The 22,534-nt window shown below is 37.8% G+C and overlaps 1 long non-coding RNA gene and 1 pseudogene across 2 annotated transcripts; both read right to left on the bottom strand.

Annotated features, from left to right (window-relative positions):
• Positions 1–1,047: 1,047 nt before the first annotated feature.
• Positions 1,048–14,138, bottom strand: LOC143611320 (uncharacterized; annotated as a pseudogene). Its single transcript, XR_013149751.1, has 10 exons — positions 13,583–14,138; positions 10,401–11,520; positions 8,001–9,023; positions 7,861–7,902; positions 7,102–7,178; positions 2,129–2,213; positions 1,968–2,051; positions 1,795–1,896; positions 1,457–1,555; positions 1,048–1,392 (listed from the first exon to the last, which is right to left on the bottom strand). The product of XR_013149751.1 is annotated as an uncharacterized LOC143611320 (transcript).
• Positions 14,139–19,882: 5,744 nt separating this feature from the next.
• LOC143611318 (uncharacterized) lies at positions 19,883–20,801 on the bottom strand. The gene is made up of 2 exons (XR_013149750.1): positions 20,152–20,801; positions 19,883–20,013 (listed from the first exon to the last, which is right to left on the bottom strand). It is a non-coding gene; the product is annotated as an uncharacterized LOC143611318 (long non-coding RNA).
• Positions 20,802–22,534: the final 1,733 nt, after the last annotated feature.

Raw genomic sequence — 22,534 nt, 5'->3', positions numbered from 1 at the left:
CCTTAATCTACAAAGTGTATGAAGGATTTCGTTTAGATCAAGAACTCAATGGATGGGATAATAGAAGACTCACATGTTACCGATTTTCAAGCATGAAAAGGATGAAAATGGTCGACGGGGTGAAATTGGGATATCCTACCATTGTTGTACTTTTTTTAATCCATTTTTTTAAAAGGAAGTCGAAGTATTATGAGTATAGCATGCGTAATTATGCATATGCAAATTATAAAAAATATGTTACGTAATTAGTTATACACGTTGTGTATTATTAATATAGGTTGCGTAATTATTTATATAGAGTTGTTGTCTTGAAAGTGTGAAATCAGGATGCTAAATGTGTCCCGTAGGGGAGAGGTAAATTTGTCTGACTAAAAGGTTAAATTCTAGTTTCTAACAACGAATACACCTAGGCGTGTGTATAATTGTATGTGGTGCATAAAACTTTTTTGAAACCATACATGTATCAAACCGCCCATTTTACAAACTCGCTGATCTTATTGTTTTTAGAAAACAAGACGATATCAAATAATTTATTTAACAATTTAGAAATACGAGAGAAAAGTACTGCAATCTAGTTTGACATTGAAAAAGAAATAGAAGTACAAAAAAATGCATGTTTTATAAAAAGGAAAAAAATTGTACGTGTTTTGTTGTTCTTTCAAACTAAGGATTAACATGAGTTTAGCCTTCTCAAACATGTATTTCGCATGGTCTCTTCTTTAGTCGTTCAACACCACAAACTTTCTAATTTTCTCGTTGATGGTGGGTTTCACGTTAGTAATTCAAGGAAGTGTATATATAGGTTTAAAGCTACTTTTCTGATTAACACAACCGATCCCTTAACTTAGGTTTATTATTAAGGAATTAAAAAGTTTAGTTAATGGCACTTAAGACTTAACCTCTTCAACTAACTATTTGACATACTAAGCGTTTTATGATCTTATGAAAACACAATAATCAAAGTCGAGTTATATAAGATAATTCTTCGACATAGTTGTTAATAGCGAATATTGGACAATGGCGACAAGCTACCTATACTAAAACCTCAATAACATTATAGAACAATTCGTCAATATAATGTGTAATTCATTTCATATAAAGGTAGAAAAAACTAGTAAAAAATATAATAATAGAATGAGGTTATATGTTTGGTGTTAAAATTTGGGTATTGTTCCTTTGCTATTTTCTATCAATAACACCATTCTAACCAATTAGGCTGCAACCATCTATACAACAGCAAATCCCAACAAGTTAAATCATGGTTAACTGGTACTTTCGCCTTCATCTATATGCTGCTCTGAGTTTGTGCAGAAACTGCAAAGTTTCACTATAAGACGGATCGGTTCGACTAATCGGCTTGCAAGAATTTACATGGTCAGTTGACTCCAAAACCTACAAAAATACAAAATTGGTCAAAGTTTGGTCAAAATTATGGGTTTAAAAGTTGAAAACTTACAACAAGTTCACCAAATCCGGGGTATGCGGATTCAATCGGCACGATTTCCAATCAAAAAGCCCATCCACCATAGCCTTCAACTATTGGAGTTACTTTAGTCTGTAAAACACTTACTATTATTAGCCAATTAAAACACACATACAAAAAAACTGAAGAAAAAATAGCAATAATAAATTAACTAAAAGTTTGGATGAAGTTAGTGGGCTGGACTTTAATTGATATGAAAATGAAACTATTAGACTAAAGAGTCAAATTTTAAACTAATGAACCAAAAGTGTTATTAGTTAGGTGGACGTATTTAACTCTACTACTACTACTACTAATAATAATGGTAATACCTCACAAAAACTAAGAACATCAAGAGATCCTTTTTTATGTAGATCATGGATGAAGTCATTAAGCTCCACTAATCTTGTAGACCCACTTCTCAACTCTCATATCTGACAAATATAATAATACGATTAGTATAATCAAATTAAACAAAAAAACGAAGAAAATAAAATATTATTACCGATGGTGCAGGGCGAAGCACATAACCCATTTGCCAGGGCATATCTGCAAGTTTACTACCAAAATGTGGGCAACTGTAAAACACCTAAAACCCGAGAGATAAGTTCTTTAGTCTTTGAAGTGATAATTAATATATGCAAACTCTTCTTCACAGAAACATACCACACCAACGGTGTTTTTTACAAGATTCCCTCTGTTTTCCGCACTTGCCTGATGTAGCATCTGCTTCACCACCAATCCGCCCATGCTGCAACATAATAAGATGAAAGAATTTAGAACTTAGTGTCTTTTTTTTTTCGTTTTAAGTGTCTTAGTAGGTATTGGTGTTGCCTTATAGAAACCCTTGCTTTCATGTTTAATTTTATTCTTAGAGTTAATGGCCATTTTCGTCCCTGTGGTTTGCTACTTTCGCCACTTCAGTCCAAAATTTGTATTTTTGTCAATTTAGTCCTCATAGTTTTAAATATTAGCCAATTACATCCTATCCGTCTAACGGAATCCAGCTATGCCGTTAGTTTAAGGGTATTTTTGTCTTTCTACTTTGAGTTATTGGTCATTTTCGTCCCTGTGGTTTGATACTTTTGCTAATTCAGTCCAAAGTTTGAAATTTTGTCAATTTAAGTCGGTTTTTTTCTATAACCCTAGAGAGCATTATCCAAGCCCAAAACAAGTCTGCATTTACTCTGTCGACAGCAGTAATCATACCCCCTCCTCTCGTATTTAGTTTCTAGACGGTTCCTAAACTCTCCCCCATGGTGGAATTCAATGGTAAAGTGGTCAAAGCAATTCCGTGAAACCGAATTGTACGGAAAAAACTTAAAATCGTTTCTTTGATGAATGCATAATATTTAGGGTTTAGAGATTAACATATCATAACGAAAATCTGGGTTGTAATCAACTATTATACATTAATCAACAAAACAATTTTTAGTTTTTTGTGTATAATTCGATTTCAGGGAATTACCTTGACCACTTTACCATTGAATTCCACCATGGAGAAGATTTTAGGAAATGTCTAGAAACTAAATATAAGGGGGGGGGGGGTATGATTACTGTTGTCAACAGAGTAAATGCATACCAGTATTTGAGGTTGCTCGATGGTTTTGGGCTTGAATTATGCTCTTTAGGGTTATAAACAAAAAACATAAAAAATAAAAAAAACTGAATTAAACTGAACATTAAATTGACAAATTTTCAAACTTTGGACTGAATTGGCAAAGATATCAAACCACAGGGACTAAAATGATCATTAACTCAAAATTAAAAGGAGAAAGACAAAAATACCCTTAAACTAACGGCATTGCTAGATGCCGTTAGACGGATGGGACGTAATTGGCTAAAATTTAAAACTATGAGGACTAAATTGACAAAATTAAAAATTTTGGACTGAAGTGGCGAAAGTAGCAAACCACAGGGACGAAAATGGCCATTAACTAAGAAGATCCAGCTACCAGCCATCATGTCAACAGGTGTATGCAATTGTAAATTAACTATAACTTAGGGAAAATTTAATATATATATCACCCTCAAAACTTGAATATAAAGTATACCCATTTTCATATTTATGAAATAAATGACATCCCCTTATATAAAGATTTAGGTTGAAGTGTAAAGAGAAAAAGGGCATAATGGTCATATTAATTTGTTTCTAAAGAAATTGGTAAATAACTTTTGTTAAAGTGTTTTGAACAGGTATATTTTGTTAGGATTAAACGCACACACGAAACTGAACACGACACGAAAGCAATAAACGAACACGAGGATTTAACGTGGTTCGGTCTAAACTGACCTACGTCCACGGGTGGCAACTAGGTATATCTTTATTGAGTGACCAATATTACAAGTACATAATGTTGTTTATATAGAGACTGAACTAGGGTTAGTAAATTATTATGCAAGAAATCTAAACCGGGCCGGGCTTGGGCCCGACCGCCCACACCCGTCTCCTCTTTTGACTTCATATAATAAACCGGGCCAACAAGGCCTACGAACCCAACAATCTCCCACTCGGAGGCCTTGAGTACTCTCGTCTGCACTCCTGATTGTACTTCTGTAATCTGAACATTAAACTTCTTCTAGTTGCCACCGCCTTCTCATCAATTAACCTGAAGGCCCGTTGAAGCTCCCCGGAACTCCAACACGTCAGTCATGGCTGAAACTGCCCCTGACCCGTTCTCTGTCCCTACCGGCTCCCACTGTAACGAACTACCGGATCCTGAGATAACCTGAGAACAAACACTCTCCATATTCAGCAAGTAATTCATTGGAGAGACTTTTACAGCTGGAATACTGGTTTTCTTAATCCACTGTCGACCTGGAACTGTAACTGAAACACGACCTGTGCTCCCACTGTCACGATGTCCCCCAACTGATTTAACCTTCTTAGCTCGTTCATCCTGAATCTTCACTTTGGCTCTGGGTTTGTTACTTGCAAAACGAACCTTCTTCTGCCCACGAGATTCTGTGAACCGGATTTTGTCTTTCACCAAAACTGGATCCACTCCTTTCGATGACATTTCGACCATATACAACGAACCCATTTTCTTGCCACGAGCAACAACGAGATTCCCTTTGACTACTTTCCACTGCCCATTCCCGAACTTAACATCGTGCCCTTGGTCATCCAACTGCCCAACTGAAATCAAACGTTTCTTCAAACTTGGAATAACCCTCACGTCTTTCAAAGTCCAAGAAGTACAGGCTGAAGTTATCAAATCAACGTCTCCCATACCCGTAACCTCTAAAATATCATCATTCGCTAGTCGAACCTTTCCAAAATCCCCAAATTTAAGATTCTTCATCGTTTCACTACAGTGAGTGGCATGAAACGATGCACCAGAATCCATCACCCAAGCATCAACGCTACTCTCAACACTACAAACCAAAGCCTCATCACTACTGACCCCGTCATCTGTGTCGTCTTCTGTAACGTTCACCTCTTTCTTACCATTCGGACACTGATTCCTGAAGTGTCCTTTCTCTTTACAACCCCAACATTCAATATCCTTACGAGTCTTAGACTGACTTCTCTTCCTGCTCCCACTGCCTCGCTGTTTTCCCCTACCTCTACCTTCTGTGACTAGCATATTGCCTGATGATTCACCTGAACTTCTGCGTCTTGAATCTTCTCCCAGAATCAGATCTCGAATCCCATCGAAAGTAATATTTGTAGACGAACTACAAACTGCAGTCACTGTTTGCGACCAACTGTCGGGCAAAGAGGATAATAACAAGAGGCCTTGAACTTCATCATCAAACTTAATGTCAACTGACACTAAGCGGGACAAGATCGAATTAAGATTATTGATATGAGTTGTAACTGACCCACCCTCTTTCATTTTTGTTGTCACTAGCTCTCGGATAAGATAGACTTTATTCGCTGCCGAAGGCTTCTCATACATGTTGGATAGCGCCTCCATCATACCACGGGCTGTGGTTTCTTCATGACGTTAAACGCCACATCTTCCGACAACGACAATGTAATACAAGCCCTAGCTTTCTTGTCTAACTTCTTCCAATCTGCTTCTGACAACTTTTCTGGTTTTTCATCCTCAAACACTACATCCAAGTCTTTCTGACAAAGTAGTGCCTCAATCTGCATCTTCCACCAACCGAACTTCTGTCCGTCAAACTTCTGTATCGAAAACTTTCCGTCTTCTGCCATAACAATGACTAAAACGAAAAACTGGATAAAAAACAGAGACAGACACAGCAACACGAGCCTGAACTTAACGACTGTTCAACTGAACTCTGTTAAACAATCAACCTATTTAACGTGCAGCGGAATAACGAACTGTAAATCAGAAACCGAAACTTTAAACTGAAACGATAAACCTGACAAACGCGGTTGGCACTGGTTCTCCATTTCTTTAAACGACTTCAACTGTTCTTTAACAAAAAATAGGATCTTGATTGGCTCGTTCTTGACTCGTTGAAACTGTTAAAAAAAAATATCTTGTCCTTGTGCCTCGGCTAAACTGCCCGATAAAACTTTCAAACCTAAATAGAGAAAACTTGGCCCACACAAAAAATTGATCTTTTAAAACAAAAAGAATCAAGAATTTTGGTCAAATCTGGCTATTGGTCAAAAGGTATGCTGCAACTTGAACAAATATAATTAACCATGGTCACGTCTCTCTCTACCAAGCACACGCTCTTAGTGAGAAAATATCGATTAAGCTTCTGCCTCAAAATCAATATCTTACAAAAACTCCGGCGTCTGACCCACAACTAAACAACGGTACACGGTGGTTATGCGGTGGTAAAATGCTTTCGAAAATAAAACCGAACCTGAACAACTCCGGCGACTGGGTATGGCGGAACCCTACCGGAGATCACCCCTTTCTTCCCTGCGGCTGAGTCGGCTGGTTCAACGTTTTCTTCGCGTGATCTGAACCTAAGCTCTAGATACCACTTGTTAGGATTAAACGCACACACGAAACTGAACACGACACGAAAGCAATAAACGAACACGAGGATTTAACGTGGTTCGGTTTAAACTGACCTACGTCCACGGGTGGCAACTAGGTATATCTTTATTGAGTGACCAATATTACAAGTACATAATGTTGTTTATATAGAGACTGAACTAGGGTTAGTAAATTATTATGCAAGAAATCTAAACCGGGCCGGGCTTGGGCCCGACCGCCCACACCCGTCTCCTCTTTTGACTTCATATAATAAACCGGGCCAACAAGGCCTACGAACCCAACATATTTGACATTAGTTTCACTGATAGGGGTAACGGTGCACAAAATACCCAGTTCCGGACCCAACCAGGTGTACCCAACCCGAAACCGGTTCCTACCAGTACCCGACCCGCAGGTACGACCTGGTATTGGGTTTCTCACTTTCTTCCCATACACGGGACCCGACCCGGACCTGCCGAAACCAGTTCCACCTACCCGCTCAAAACCTAACCCAACCCTACCTGAAACCCGAAAAAACCAGAAAACCCGGTCAAATACTCGACTATACCCACAACCAATTCCTACCCGACCCAGTTTTGACTTTTGTTGACCATACCCGCAACCGGTTCCTAAAAATACCCGGTTTGTGCACCTCTAGGTAGGTGTATATATGAAATTTCCCTAGTGCAACCAGACTTGATCCATGATCATTTAGTTTATACAAACCTATGTGTTACAAATACAACTGGTTGATCTCCAATTCGTGCTGCAATTAGCTTTTCCAGCAGCATGGAGCTAACTTCCTGCAGACACCAAATGCAAGTTTAATTTGTTAATCATAGGGATGAGCTTACCCGTACCTGTACCCGATTGTACTCGTACCAAAAAATCAATAAAAACATATACCACTACTCGTACCAAATTTTCCGGTATGATACGGGTACGAGTACGGGTATTTCAGTACAGTACCCGTTTTTGTACCACTTTGCTTGTTTATTTCCAAATCTTCGAAGATCTTGAAACCGGTACCGGTACGAGTAACAAACAACCAGAATTAGTCCGGATATCGGTACTTGCACAAGTGCGTGACGGGTACCAAATTGGTCGTCGATTTAATGATAAGATAGTATTGAAGAACCCTAAGTCAGTTGCCGACTTTAAGTGATTTGTTTGTTGGTTCGAGTCTTGGATGTTATATTATTTAATTTTGAAGAAACGTTTGGTAAGAATTTATTTCATATATTAAATATGAAGAATTCCAATTAAACCCTTATATACTCCAAACAGGTACAAAATACCAAATGTGCCCGTACCGTACCTGTACCAAAATTCAACAAAAATGAGTACCAATACCCGTACCGAATAGGCTAAATCGGTACGGGTACAGGTACGTGTACGGGTATTTGGGAAAAAATGCTCATCCCTAGTTAATAAGCACTTAATAACATGTTTATTAAAGGAAAAACAGATGGATAAAACTAAAACCTGGAGAGGCAAGCTTGACCCGGACCACTGAGTAAGATTCGTCTACAAAAGATGTAAAGATATCAATCAAAAGTAGGTAATAATCACAATGGTATAAAATGAGAATGCACTTTAAACAACACAGAACTATGATTACAAACCTTGTACTTAAGACTAAACAAACGAGCATGAGGAAAGTCAACTGAAAGCCACTCCCCGGGCCAAAAAGTTCCTTGCTTTCCAGCCTCTTCATCAGTCTTTTCAACTAGCCCAGATTTAGATGATGACTTGCACTCAGATAACCGCCAAGTCTTAAACGGGCCACCACGCAGCCCATGAACAAATATAACATCAAGTGAAGGATCTCCCCATTGATTCTCTAACCTATTGTCTGAACTAGGGCTAATGTCATCACTGACATCAATTCGATTCTCCCAGTGAGGCATTTCAGGGTTTATTAAAAAAATCATCTCCGTATAACGAGCACAACGATTACTTTCATCTCCGGAATTATCATCATCACAAAAGCTATTCAATAACGTTGCTCGAGCATAGCTTTGAGTTTTAAGATCATTATTTCCTGAAATCTTTCCTTTTGCACATTCTTCAAGCCAAATACACAATTCTTTGTCGTTTCTAATCAAATTTTTGACTCTTGGATGAATCGAGAACAGGGTCAACAAACGAGCGGCGTGCCTTCGAACGTGAGCCACAGGCGGGACACGGACGCTAGACGGGCCACCAGCATCTTAAACCGAAGAGTCCCCATGAACAGTTACAGAGTTGTCCTTGGTTTCCATATCTCTTGATGCATCATACGCTTCGATTGCTGCTAATTTCTCATAATCGTCTTTTAATAAAAACTGGCGTAATAACGAAACTACACCATAATCGATTATTTTGTTTTGACAAAATGAGTCATCACTGCAAATCTCAGTCATAGCTTTGATCCCTTTTAGAGTTGCTAGTGCAGAATCTGCAGCATTGACTTTAGGGATATTGTCCTTTTTTATATTTTTGTATGTTCCAATGAAGGGTTCTAGGCTAAGAAAATCTGCTAAAGAAGACAAATCACCATTAATAGACTCTGTTCCCGGCAGCTTTAAAGCTAAATTAACCACAGCACTAGTCAATTGATTAACACTTTGACTTCCAGAAACTATATTTGACTGATTGATTTGAGTCTGCAAAAATCAGTATTGTCATCAATTAAAATAACAAATGATTAAAACTACACACAGAATTAGCTGACAGTAATCCTGGGTGGCAATTTAGACCTATGTACTTGTGAATGCTTCAATTTGGGTCATAATCTATTTCTGAGGGGTCAAATGAAATTGAAAGTCGCCCAAACTGTATTTTTTAAAAATAGAGCCTAATAATTTACTCAAAGTGGTTCGTATCAACCCAAATGAAGTCGCCGACATGTATTATTGGTACACATTAAACTATAGTCACAGGAAACGTAGAATTACCCGCGATATTCGTTCCGGATCGCCCGTGCCAAAAACAGGTACAAAATCGTACCGATCGCCGATGGTACACGATCAGGATCGGTAAAATTGAAAGTTCCCAGTTGTTGCATGAATCGTTCTACTTTAATCCGATTCGCGTTCCCGGTGAACGATATCTGTGTATGGAACCGTTAAAAATCGCGCCCCGGTACAGTTCCGGAGGTGGCTTCGCTTTTTCTGACAGTGTTTTCATTTTTTTCTGGTGGTGACTTTGATTTTGTACGATGGGTTGCTTTTAATATGCATCAGTGAAATAAATAGTTTCTTAATATACATCGTAATTGGTGAAGGAAACGTATATGGGAAGCCAAATAGATAGGAAACTAATACTTTAAAACTAAACTAAATAGTTTTTCAAATGTTTTAAATCATTGAACCTATGTTTTTCAGCAGCATCATTGAACTCATTACTTTGTTTTTTTATGTTGTCTATTTAAAGTTAAATTAATTAATTTGATTGTTAAGTGTTATTCAATATAATATTAACTATTTATTTAATATATATATATACATGTATTCTATTATTTATTAATTATTAATGATATATATGTAGTGTTATTAAGATACAATGTACCAGATTATATGGTACACCGTACCACGTACCGAATTGGCGTTCCGAACGAACCTACTCTCCCTCGTACCGAATTTTAGAAATGCACGAACCACGTACGTACCACGATCCATTTGACTATGCATTAAACGTTTACAATAGATTTTAAAAATTTGGACAAAAAAGTGATCCATGTCAACCAGACCCAGCCCGCCAAGACTTTAAAAGATTAGCTAATAAGGGAATGGGTTAAATGGGTTGAAAATTACCCAAAGTTAATATGAAAGCCTTAAGCCTCATGAATCATTTAATTATAAAATTCCATTATTACTGAAATAAGATAATTACTGTTATCATCAAATGTTCCCAAAAATTGGTCACAAAAAGTTATTCAGGTAAACCCAATCCTGACTCGCCCTGCAAATTTGACACATTTTAACCAAACCCGTTACCCACCCATTTAGCCACCTATATCTGAAATGAACAGAGCTACGAACCTTCACTTTGTCCCTAGGCTGAGCACTCCCTTTAAGAGATAGCTTTCTTGATTTCAGAATATCAGAAGGCATAATTGCTAACCAACCTTGAGAAATTGGTATGGAAGATGGCCCATAATCTTCACAAATTCTAGAAAGTATAGTTATAGCAGAAGATCTAATCACATCAGATGAATTCTCCCGGAATACCCAAGGAAGTAAAATGCAAGACCACTTTCGTCCTTCCTCAAGAGACAAACGCATGTCCCCCGAACAAACTAATTCCAAACCTTTAGCCAATGATTCTTGTACAGAGTTGTGATCTATGGCCCGTTTAGCAGTTTCCCGCATTAAATCAAGACCTTTTTCCATAACTACCCTTCGAGCTAGCGGGCTCCTCTCTGTAGATGATAGAAAAGCAGTCAAAGCGACCCGAGTCAACGAGATATCGTTGGTTTTGCTCGCTTGAGAAACAGTTTTAAGAAGGGTTGAACTCCAATCGGAAATATAATCGTTTATGGGGAGATTTTGGTCTTCTAACAACATACGGGCCACTAAACTTGCGTGCCATTTTACGGATCTCTCAGGGGCTACTAAAGCCGACATGACAGCATGTCCATCTCGGTCAAGTTCTTGAATATGTGATCTATTTACATCTGACACCATTGCCCAGTTAGCTAAAGCCCATGTGGCGAAAGGGACAGCAACATGTTGAGAATGCAAATCATCCCACAATCCAGGGATGACAAGATGAGAATTATCATTTAACTTGTTAAAATTAAGAGTTTTTTGGGTAGATTTATAAGATTTGTCTAATTCCATTGATGACCCGTTACTTGTTGAAAGACCTACAACACTTGTACCGCCAAGAACTTTAATTCCAATTCCTTTTAATCCGGGCCCACCATCGTCATCCTCTTGCTCCCCACCTGGTGGATCATCCATTTGCATGCCACCTTCTTCAATAACTTCAAGTGCGGCTGCGATATCCCGCATTGCAGCTGCACCAGATAGCGCTGGCTTAAGCCGGATCATGCCCACATCATCACAGTTTGATGTCACGATATCCATTATTGCTGCAATGAGCAATGCTTCTACCTTTTGAAGGATCAGAAATATCTACCAAATTGCGCCTTGGTTGCTGGTTTCATGAAAATGCTATATCAATACAATAAAATATTATTTTGGATAAAATTACATGTATAAGAAACTTAATAAAAGATTTAACTCATTCATGTCTGTCGTTTTAATGTCACATGTAGTTGTTAGGCTCGCTTTAGTAACTATTAATTTGATTAGTTATAGGGTTTTTATTTGGGGTTTATTATTTGTTTATATTCATCTTAACGGGTCAAGATACATATGGGTTGTTTAGTGTATCTATTGTCCAATTAGGATTGGGTCATGTGGGTTTATATAATGTTAATACGATTTATCAATAAAAGAGTTGATCATCGGGTTGATTAAAATCATCTGCGTTTTTTTCTCTTTTCAATGATCAATGATCCAGCATGTGCCATTAACTTTGACCAACAAAGCTACCTAAATGACCCTTGAAAAAACAACTATGACGTTTGATAAAAGTTACACGGCAATCAGGATATGACACATCGCTCAAAAACTGTAAATCACACTTTCTAGCATCCTTTTCTTAAAAAGCGCACCACTTAGTTCACTTTCAGGCGTAAACTAAGCACCCAAGGGATGGAACCAACCAAATGATGCCACATGTCCAAGTAATTTACAATGAGAAAAAAGTGTGGTTTTTATGAAGCTAAAAGGCGTGTATAACCGATTTGGGCCACGTGTCATATTCCGTGCTCCTAAATTGCCTTGTAACTTTTATCAAGGGTCAAACTGCAGAGATTTTTCAAATTTAGTCAAAAAGCCATTTAGGTCATTTGTTTGGTCAAAGTGGTCACTATGCAGTTAATGCCAAAAAATAGCAGATATCGGTCAATGACCGATATCTGAGATATCTGTTATTGCGGTGGGATAGCGGTGGGATATATATATAACACCAAAAGTTATCTAATAATAATACTTAAGTCTTAATACCAAAATCATAAAAGTCAATAGTTCAAAACACAAAGTAACAATATTTTTAATTTAAGACATGATTTAATCACTTAATCGAAAGCCATAAATATATAAGCATCAGCAGCAGCTGAAGAAACGGGTATCGGAGATGAGCATCAGCAGCGATTGAGGTATTTTTAGGGCAATAAGCTGATCGTTCAATAATAATCATAATGAAATTGGGCTATGGGCTTACAGTTTGGGCCAAAAAAAAGTAACAATTGGGTCAAAAATATTAAACTGATAATCTCACCGCTATTTCCGATATATCGGTGGCCAAATATCGGTGAAATAGCGGTAAATAGCGCCACAAATATCGGAACCGCTATTTGGACCGATATTTCGACCGCTATTTTACCGCTGGACCGATAACCGCTATAGCACCGCTATTGATAGCATAGAGTGGTCATGAGCCAAAATGACATTTCACGCTGTCACAATGTATGACTAGGGCTGCAAGAGAACCGAGCGTTAGGCGGGAAGGTCGTTTATGTTCGTTTGTTTAATAAACTTACAAACAAGAAACTTCGTTTGATAAAATAAATGAACGAACAATAGCAGAGGTCATGTTCATGAATGTTCGATAATGTGTGTCCATTTATATTTGTTAACGTTTGTTCATTAAAGGTTTATAATATTTTTTAGTGACTATTCTAATCTTATCATATAAATTTTAGGAAAATTATTAGCTATAACAAAATATATATTAGTATTATGTGATTAATTTAGATGTAAATTAACATATGAATATGAACGTTAAAAAGAAAAACACCAACACAAACTTCGTAACCAGACCATACCGTTGACACTGACCATATTTGATTAGCCAAATCAAACAAAACATTGTTTGTGTTTGTGAGCCGTTCACGAACAAGTTCATTTCCTTCATGAACAAACACGAACAAGAAATTCCGTTCGGTTAGGTGTTCATGAATTGTTCGCTTGTCCAACAAAAGCTTAAACAGACGAACATGAACAAGGCCTAGTTTGGTTCCAATTCGTTCACAATAACTATCAAACTACTGCTCATTCAACAATAATGATTCAAAGGCAAAAACAACAAGACAAGCCACATTCAAAACACATTAATACATTATAAACATAACAACAACAAATCAAAATACCTTGTTTGAGTGATGAGGCTGAGCAAAAAATATAAACCAGAGAAGATTGGGAACGGCGTGCGGCCTCCCAAGCACGGCCTCACAGACATTGGAGTCCGCAATCAAGTACGCCAAGGCCCTGGCCGCCTCGTCCCGCGTCCCATAAGTCCCTCCTCCAGCAGCGACGGAGTCCAACAGCCAGTCCAGCACCACACCGCCACCGGCGGCAACAATGGCCGCCCTCCGGCTCTCACTGGCCGCCACAATATCCGCCAACAACGCCGCAACCCTAACCTCAAAGCCTAACCTAACTTCATGGTTGGCGGACGATAGTACCGAGTGAAGCGACTTCCATAAGACCGTGGCCGCAACGCCGGTTTGCTTCATCGTGTTTATGACTCGGTTTAATGACTCGTTTGACCGGTCAACGGCGTGATGGAACTCATCTAATAAATGATACTTATCGGTGTTGTTTGTGTTATTATAATAATAGGTAGCGGTAACTGCCGCTGTGGATAGTAGGGTGGCGGATAATAAGGTGAAGGAAGTGCGGGATAGGCGGAGGAGAGAATTAGGGCGGAGGAATTGCGTCTGGTGAATTGGTTGAGTTGAGATTGGAGGGGTTGGTGGAGAGGAAGCGGTGGTTGACGGTGGTTTTAGTGGTGAGTATTCGCCGGAGCATTATTATTATTATTATTAGAGAATCGAAGAAAGAAAAAGAAAACGGGGGAGTTGGGAAAGTGGGAGGTGACGGTGGGGGTTTCCTTTTTCCTTACGGCGTCTATTTTCTCGTTTCTTCATTCAATTACATTACATTACATTACATTTTTTTAACTATCACAATAGGATAATATGTGTTGTGAGGCTTTAAAAACTAGTAATTCATTTCTATGTTGTTTCGAACACTCAAAAGTTCAAGAAATGTTTGAGTACATCCGAAATTTAAACTGAACGTTCGAAATGTTTGTGAATACCCGAAATTTCGGCTAGTTCAAATACGTATAGTCGGATAATCTCGACACGGATTCGGATAGTTTTGAACACCCATAGATGCGGTAGGGTTTTATCGCTCTAAACATCGTACTAGGGTTGTATGGATGAGGCGCGACAAGGAGGGGGGCTTTGTCACAGCCCCCGACCCCTATACCCTGGGAGGGAAGCCGTGAACATTGATTGGTGGTATTGGTGTTTATTAAATTATTTTGCAGCGGAATAATTCATCAGAACCGTAGTTAGGAAAAATGATCAGAGTTATAAAAACACCATGTTTACTATTATGATAAACCGGGAATTAAATCCCTTTTTGATACAAACATAAGTTTTATAGGGTTAAACCCTAATTTACAAAACACGTTTCTTTATTCTGGTGACAAGCCACTTATTTAAGCTGAAAGCCCGCAGGCATCATTCCTTTGTCTCTAACAAGTCACCTGAAACATGTTTAAAATATTTGATCAGCAAGAAATACTGGTGAGTACATTCATTTGTAAATGACACATTTTACAGTTACAGCATTAAGATGTTTTTACATCTGTCTGCTTACAAATTACCGAAAGGTACTTGTCACTCGACCATATCTATGACTGTGGTCATATTACTTATTGGCTAACACTTGTCCAATAAGTAAAGTGTAATAGCCCAGTAGGCAAGCCTTGTATACAAAACATCACAATACCAGTAGTAACCATCCCGTAAGTCTACAGAGACTTAATCACTGTAATGTATTTTAAATACTTTATAAATACATTTGAAAATATTTAGACAATTTATCATGGGTTTTATATGTTTTGAAATCACAATGACAGTGTCGAAAAAATAGTTGTCTCACGCAAATGTGAGTTGTATAAAAACTCGAATGTCTCACCTTGCAAGTTTATAATTAAAGAACGCCTCTTGGTATTAAGCACCTAGGATAAACACAATGTAGTATTCCTAGATTAGTATAAAGCCAATAATCATAACGATAATCACGAGAGTAGAAACTTTACACGATGGCACAATGTCATACCTTAACAGGCAGAGCTTTTGGATTTGCGTTTAAGTTTCTTTCGATCGGATAGGATATCGCTACGATAACTCGGGTATTATACTTATAATATACTTATATGTGTGTGTGTATTTAGAGAGAAAGAAAGTTTTGAGCGAAGATGAATGTCTGAAGTTCAACCTACTTATAGCTGATTTTGGACCCCGTCGCGGTACGCGATGGCCATACACAACGGCCGTCGCGTATCGCGAAGAATCTCGTAGCTATGTCGAGTCAGCCCTAGGCCTGCTACGTGGCACGCCACGTGGCAGGCTACGTGTCTCGTCTGCGTAACCTCCACGTCGCGATACGCGATGGCTGATCTAAACCCGTCGCGTATAGCGATGGAAGGATATTTTTTTTTAAAAAAAAATCTTAATTCTCAACAAAAATACTAAGGTGGACCTTGGCGATGCGAGCGTGCGAAGTGCAAAGTACGCCATCAAAGCGCCACATTGCGCCCATCGCCTTTCTCCCGAGCCCGTGCGCGTGCGTGTTCGGGTGCTTCGCACCTTCCGCTAGGACCACTGGGTGTGATATGTCTTATAAGAACATTAACATATGAATTGTCTTTCTTATAAAGAGCTCACAAGTTTTGTAATCTAGCGATGTGGGACAAGAACTTACAAACCTATTTATACTATGGTGGTACCTTCTCCATTTCTTTCCTCCACAAATGTGGGATGGAATTTCCTTCACTTATCTCTTTATTCTATTTTTGTGGTTTGTTATAGTCTCCCCTCCTTATTTTGAATCTTGTCCTCGAGATTTGATTGGAATAAGTGTGGGTACTTTCGTTTCATTTCAGATTCCAATTCCCAAGTGTATTCTGGTCCACATTTTGAATCCCACTTCACTTTGACCTGAACTATTCTTTTATGCTTGAGATTCTTGATCTTTCTATCTTCAATTTGCAAAGGTTTCTCAACGAATTTCAACTTTTCATTTACCTTTATATTTTGAAGGGGTACTTCTAGTGTTTTATCAGCTAAACATTTCCTTAAATTACTTACATGAAATACATCATGCATACCTGACATTTCCTCTGATAATTCTAGCTGATAGGCTACTGGTCCAATTTGTTTGAGAATTTGAAATGGTCCAACAAATCTTGGACTTAACTTTCCTCTCTTACCGAATCGGATTACTCCTTTCCATGGAGATACTTTTAGTAGTACTTTGTCTCCAACTTGAAATTCCAATGGTTTGCGTCGATGATCCGCATAACTTTTCTGACGATCTCGTGCGGTCTTTAATCTTTCTTTAACTTGATTTATCTTATCAGTACTTTCTTGTATGATTTCAGGACCTGATAGTTGTTTTCCTCCTATTTCTGCCCAACATACTGGAGTTCTGCACCTTCGTCCATAAAGGGCTTCAAATGGGGCAACATTAATACTTGTATGATAACTGTTATTATAGGAGAATTCTATTAGTGGGAAATGGTCATCCCAATTTCCACCAAAATCTATTACACATGCTCTTAGCATGTTTTCCAATGTTTGTATGGTCCTTTCAATTTGACCATCAGTCTGTGGATGGTATGCCGTGCTCAAGTTTAATTTTATTCCCATAGCTACTTGGAAACTTTTCCAAAAATGAGAAGTGAAACGGCTATCCCGATCCGATACAATGGATAATGGAACTCCATGTAATGAGACAACTTTGTCCACATACAGCTTAGCTAATTGTTCCATTTTGAAAGTTTCCTTCATTGGTATAAAATGAGCTGATTTTGTTAATCTGTCCACAATCACCCAGATTGTGTCATTACCTCTTCTTGTGGTAGGTAATTTGGTAACAAAATCCATTGTTATAAATTCCCATTTCCATTCTGGCATTTCTAATTGTTGAAGTAATCCTGATGGTTTTTGATGTTCTGCTTTAACTAGTTATGTCCTTTTTCATTCCTATCCACCAATAGATTTTCTTCAAATCTTGATACATTTTATCTCTTCCAGGATGCATTTGTATTTGGAGTTATGGGATTCTTCGAGAATCTTTTCTCGTAATCCTCCTATGATTGGTATCCAGATCCTGTTCCCCATTCGGAGAATTTCATCATTTCCTTTGACAAGTAGATCAATGGTACCATTTCTTTTCTCATCAACAAGATTATTTTCTTCTATTGCTTGTTTCTGAGCATTCTTTACTTCATCAAGTAAATTGATTTGAAGTTCTAACCTTAGAGCTCGCACTCTTTTAGGTTTCTCATGCTCGTTTCTGCTTAATGCATCGGCTACTATATTTGTCTTACCTTCACGGTATAGGATTTCACAATCATAATCGCTAAGAATTTCCATCCAGCGTCTTTGCCTCATGTTAAGCTCCTTTTGCCCAAAGATATATTTTAAACTTTTATGATATGTGAATACAATAAACTTACTACCATATAGATAGTGTCTACAGATCTTTAGGGAAAAAATTATTGCTCCCAATTCTAAGTCATGTGTTGTGTAATTCTCTTCATGCTTCTTTAATTGTCTAGATGCGTAAGCAATAACTTTCTCACGTTGCATTAGTATGCATCCCAGTCCTGATTTAGAAGCATCACAACAAACTGTGAAATCTTCAATTCCTTCTGGTAGCGCAAGTATTGGGGAATTTGTTAACTTTTGCTTAAAAGTTATAAAATCTTCTTCTTGCTTAGGTCCCCATTCAAACTTGACATTCTTACACGTTAACTTGGTTAACGGAACTGCTATTCGGGAAAAATTTTGAATGAAGCGTCTATAATATCCTGCTAACTCTAAGAAACTTCGAATTTCTGTAGGAGTTTTAGGAATTTCCCAATTAGTAATAGCTTCTATTTTGGAAGGGTCCACGTGAATACCTTCATGGTTAATCAAGTGTCCTAGAAACTGTACTTCTTGTAACCAGAATTCACACTTTGAGAATTTAGCGTAAAGCTTCTCTTTTCTCAATAGTGTCAAAAGTGTATGAAGATGTTTAACATGATCTTCGCTGGTTTTGGAATAAATAAATATATCGTCTATAAAAACGATTACAAATTTATCCAAATATGGTTTACATATTCGGTTCATCATATCCATAAATACAGCTGGTGCATTGGTTAAACCAAATGGCATGACTGTAAACTCATAATGACCATATCTTGTCCTAAAAGCTGTTTTAGGAACATCTTCTTCTTGCACTTTTAATTGATGGTATCCTGAGCGTAAATCGATTTTAGAAAAATATCGAGCTCTGTGAAGTTGATCGAATAAATCATTAATTCTCGGTAAGGGATACCCATTCTTAATTGTGACTTTATTCAATTCTCTATAATCGATACACATACGCATTGAACCATCTTTATTTTTGACAAACAGTACTGGTGCTCCCCATGGTGATGAGCTAGGTCGTATGAAACCTTTTTCTAGCAATTCATCTAATTGCTTCTTTAATTCTAACATTTCTGTTAGCGCTAACCGGTATGGTGCTTTAGCAACTGGCGCTATTCCTGGTATTATATGGATTCTAAATTCAACTTCTCGATCAGGCGGTTGTCGAGGTAAATCTTATGGAAAGACATCAGGATATTCCGATACTATCAGAATTTCTTTTAGCTCTTTTCCTTTGGCGCTAATGATTACAGAAATCATATATACTACGCCTTGTTTCCTTTGATAGCTTGCCACTTTCATTACTGATATGAACTTTCTAGGTTTGAGCATCTTATCTCCTTGAATTGTAATAATTTCTCCTGTTGGCGAACGAATTTCAACAGAATTTGTGTTACAGAGGATTCGAGCATGATTGGCTGCTAACCAATCCATTCCTAATATGACATCGAATCCTTCCAGATTCATTGGGAGTAAATTTGCTTTAAATTGGTGGCCTAGTAAGTTTATGTTTTCTTCTTGAAGTACTTCATGGATATGAATGGAATTTCCATCTGCCGTTTCTACTGTGCAGACTCGATGGAGTTTGGTTAATGGTTGATTTAAGGCATGGCAAAACTTCGTGTTTATAAAACTTTGATTTGCTCCGGAATCAAACAATACTTTAGCGTAAACGTTATTGATAAGGAACGTACCCGCAATGACGTTCGGAATCATTGTTGCTTCTTGTGCAGTAAGCTGAAAGGCTTGTGCATTCTTCTTAGGTCCATCTGTATTCTTTGCTTTGTTGTCAGGCACCTTTATCAGCTTTGGACATTCAGGACGAATGTGGCCAGGTTCTCCGCAGTTGTTGCAAACACGACTTTCCTTTCTTCGACATTCTTCATCCGTATGTCCAGCCATTTTGCAATAATTGCAATACTTAGTTTTCTTAAAAGCGCATCTCCCTGAATGCCTTTTTCTGCAAGTTCTACAGAAAGGATGAGCATAAGATTGCCCTGTTCCTTTCTTCCGGAATTCTTGGGTAATCTTTTGGGCTAGATCTTTCTTTTTGTTTTCTTCCTGAATTCGGACTAATCCGTCTGTCAGGGTATTTGCTAGCTCAACTATTTCTTCAATAGTTTAGGTCTAGCTAACTTAACCAGATCGCGGATTTCACTTACTAATCCCCAAATATAACGAGAAATTAGTACTGATTCTGGCGAAGCCAAAGCCGGTACCATTCTTGCATATTCGAAGAATTTTTTCGTATACTCACGACACTTCACACCTTCCATCTTGTGATTTAAGAACATAGTAGCAATCTTTTCTCTTTCATGAGGAGGACAAAATTTCCTTTCTACTATTTCTTTAAATTCTTCCCAGGTCATAGTATAGACTATGTGACTTCCTTTTGACTGGAGGACCGTGTTCCACCATTCCATTGCTTCATTAATGAAGAGGTTAGAAGCATATAATATTTTATCTTCTTCAGCACATTTACTGATTCTTATGATAGCTTCTGTCTTTTCTAACCAAAGTAGTGCTGAAATAGGTCCTTCTTTTCCAGAGAATTCGGTTGGTTTACAAGCCAAGAAATCCTTGTAAGTACAACCGTGAACTTTTGAATTTTTGGGTAATGGTTTGCTATTTCCTCTATTCACGCTATTACTAGCCTCAGTGTTAGACTTTCGTTTATTACTTCCTGTGTTACACCTAATTATAGAAACGAGTTGCTTAATAGCATCAGCAATTAAAGGAATTGCTTCAGTGATTTTCTGAGCTATCATATTTTCAATGGCATTCATATTCAGATGAGTTTCTTGATTATGATTATGCTCGTTTTCGTGATTGTGCTCATGTTCGCGATTGTGCTCATTTTCACGATTGTGCTCATGTTCGCGATTATGCTCATTTTCGTGATTATGCTCATTCGACATCTGAATTACATATGAGAAGGAATTATTAATATCGTAATCAAATAATAAGGTAAGCAAGATATCAATAACACATAGACACATAGGCACATAATATGTCAAAATCGTCGATCTTTGCGACATTTACACTTATATATATATGTATTACTATATTTTACATCTATACACTATATATATGCATCACTACACACCTTTCTTACATACATACACTCTTTTTTTTATCAAAGAAATTACGATAATGAACATATAAATATTATATATATATATATAGCTTTATATATAAGGCTCTCGGTCATAGTATTTCCAGAGTAGGGTCCCCCCAACATTCCTCAGTCTATTAGCGGTATCCACCAATTCTTCCCCGTAGTGACGGAGCTCTATCGTCATCTCCGGTGTCATGGTGGGGTAGTTTGCGGTTTCAGCCTGGAATGGTGCATAAGGATTTGACATCATTGTTTGATATTGCCAATCGTTCGTCCACCATTCTTCCATTTGAGCTTGACTGATAATATCATCATGGGGAAATGTATTATTTGGGTTTTGAGTTGGCATATTCAGGTTGCTGGAGCTTCCTGCACCTATATAATTGAATATGGGTTGAAAGATTTCACATTCATCTAGGCATCTGCCTAGTCGCTCCTCCATTGGTATTGTTGACATGGGTGGTGGTAAAGTTGGTGGTGGTTCTATTGGTTGTGGTTGAGTTGGTTGTTCAGGTTGTGGTTGAGTTGGTTGTTTGGGTTGTGGTTGAGTTGGTTGTTTGACTGTGGTTTTTCCATTCTTATTTCTTCTCAATCCTCGTTGCCAGTCTTTAAGCCTTCTTCTTCTTTTAGGCTTTGGTTTTTCTACAGGTTAGGTTTGAAAGATCATGGGTTCAGGTTGTTGTTGACTAGCTTCTCCTTCTTCTATATCCGTGGAGTTAACGGATATGTGTTCAAAAGCATCAACTAGCTCACTCATGCTGTTAATAAAAAATTATAAAACAACGAATTCCAAAAGAAAATAGTATTTATTTTCACGTGTGGTTAAAATCTTATTTTTATGTTTAACACATATGATAATGCATGTATTTCCTAACATTAATTTTTAAGATTAGGTATTATTAAAATATCCATATTGCTTAAACCAGTGGGTCTAATACCACTTCAGCTCTAAACATCGTACTAGGGTTGTATGGATGAGGCGCGACAAGGAGGGGGGCTTTGTCACAGCCCCCGACCCCTATACCCTGGGAGGGAAGCCGTGAACATTGATTGGTGGTATCGGTGTTTATTAAATTATTTTGCAGCGGAATAATTCATCAGAACCGTAGTTAGGAAAAATGATCAGAGTTATAAAAACATCATGTTTACTATTATGATAAACCGGGAATTAAATCCCTTTTTGATACAAACATAAGTTTTATAGGGTTAAACCCTAATTTACAAAACACGTTTCTTTATTCTGGTGACAAGCCACTTATTTAAGCTGAAAGCCCGCAGGCATCATTCCTTTGTCTCTAACAAGTCACCTGAAACATGTTTAAAATATTTGATCAGCAAGAAATACTGGTGAGTACATTCATTTGTAAATGACACATTTTACAGTTACAGCATTAAGATGTTTTTACATCTGCCTGCTTACAAATTACCGAAAGGTACTTGTCACTCGACCGTATCTATGACTGTGGTCATATTACTTATTGGCT

This window comes from Bidens hawaiensis, unplaced genomic scaffold (assembly GCF_021521415.1).
Source record: "Bidens hawaiensis isolate Kalapana, Puna unplaced genomic scaffold, B.hawaiensis_p1.1 tig00030562_1, whole genome shotgun sequence".
NCBI lineage: Eukaryota > Viridiplantae > Streptophyta > Magnoliopsida > Asterales > Asteraceae > Bidens > Bidens hawaiensis.
The sequence above is the reverse complement of the archived record's forward strand: the minus strand, read 5'-3'. Positions and strand labels throughout refer to the sequence as shown.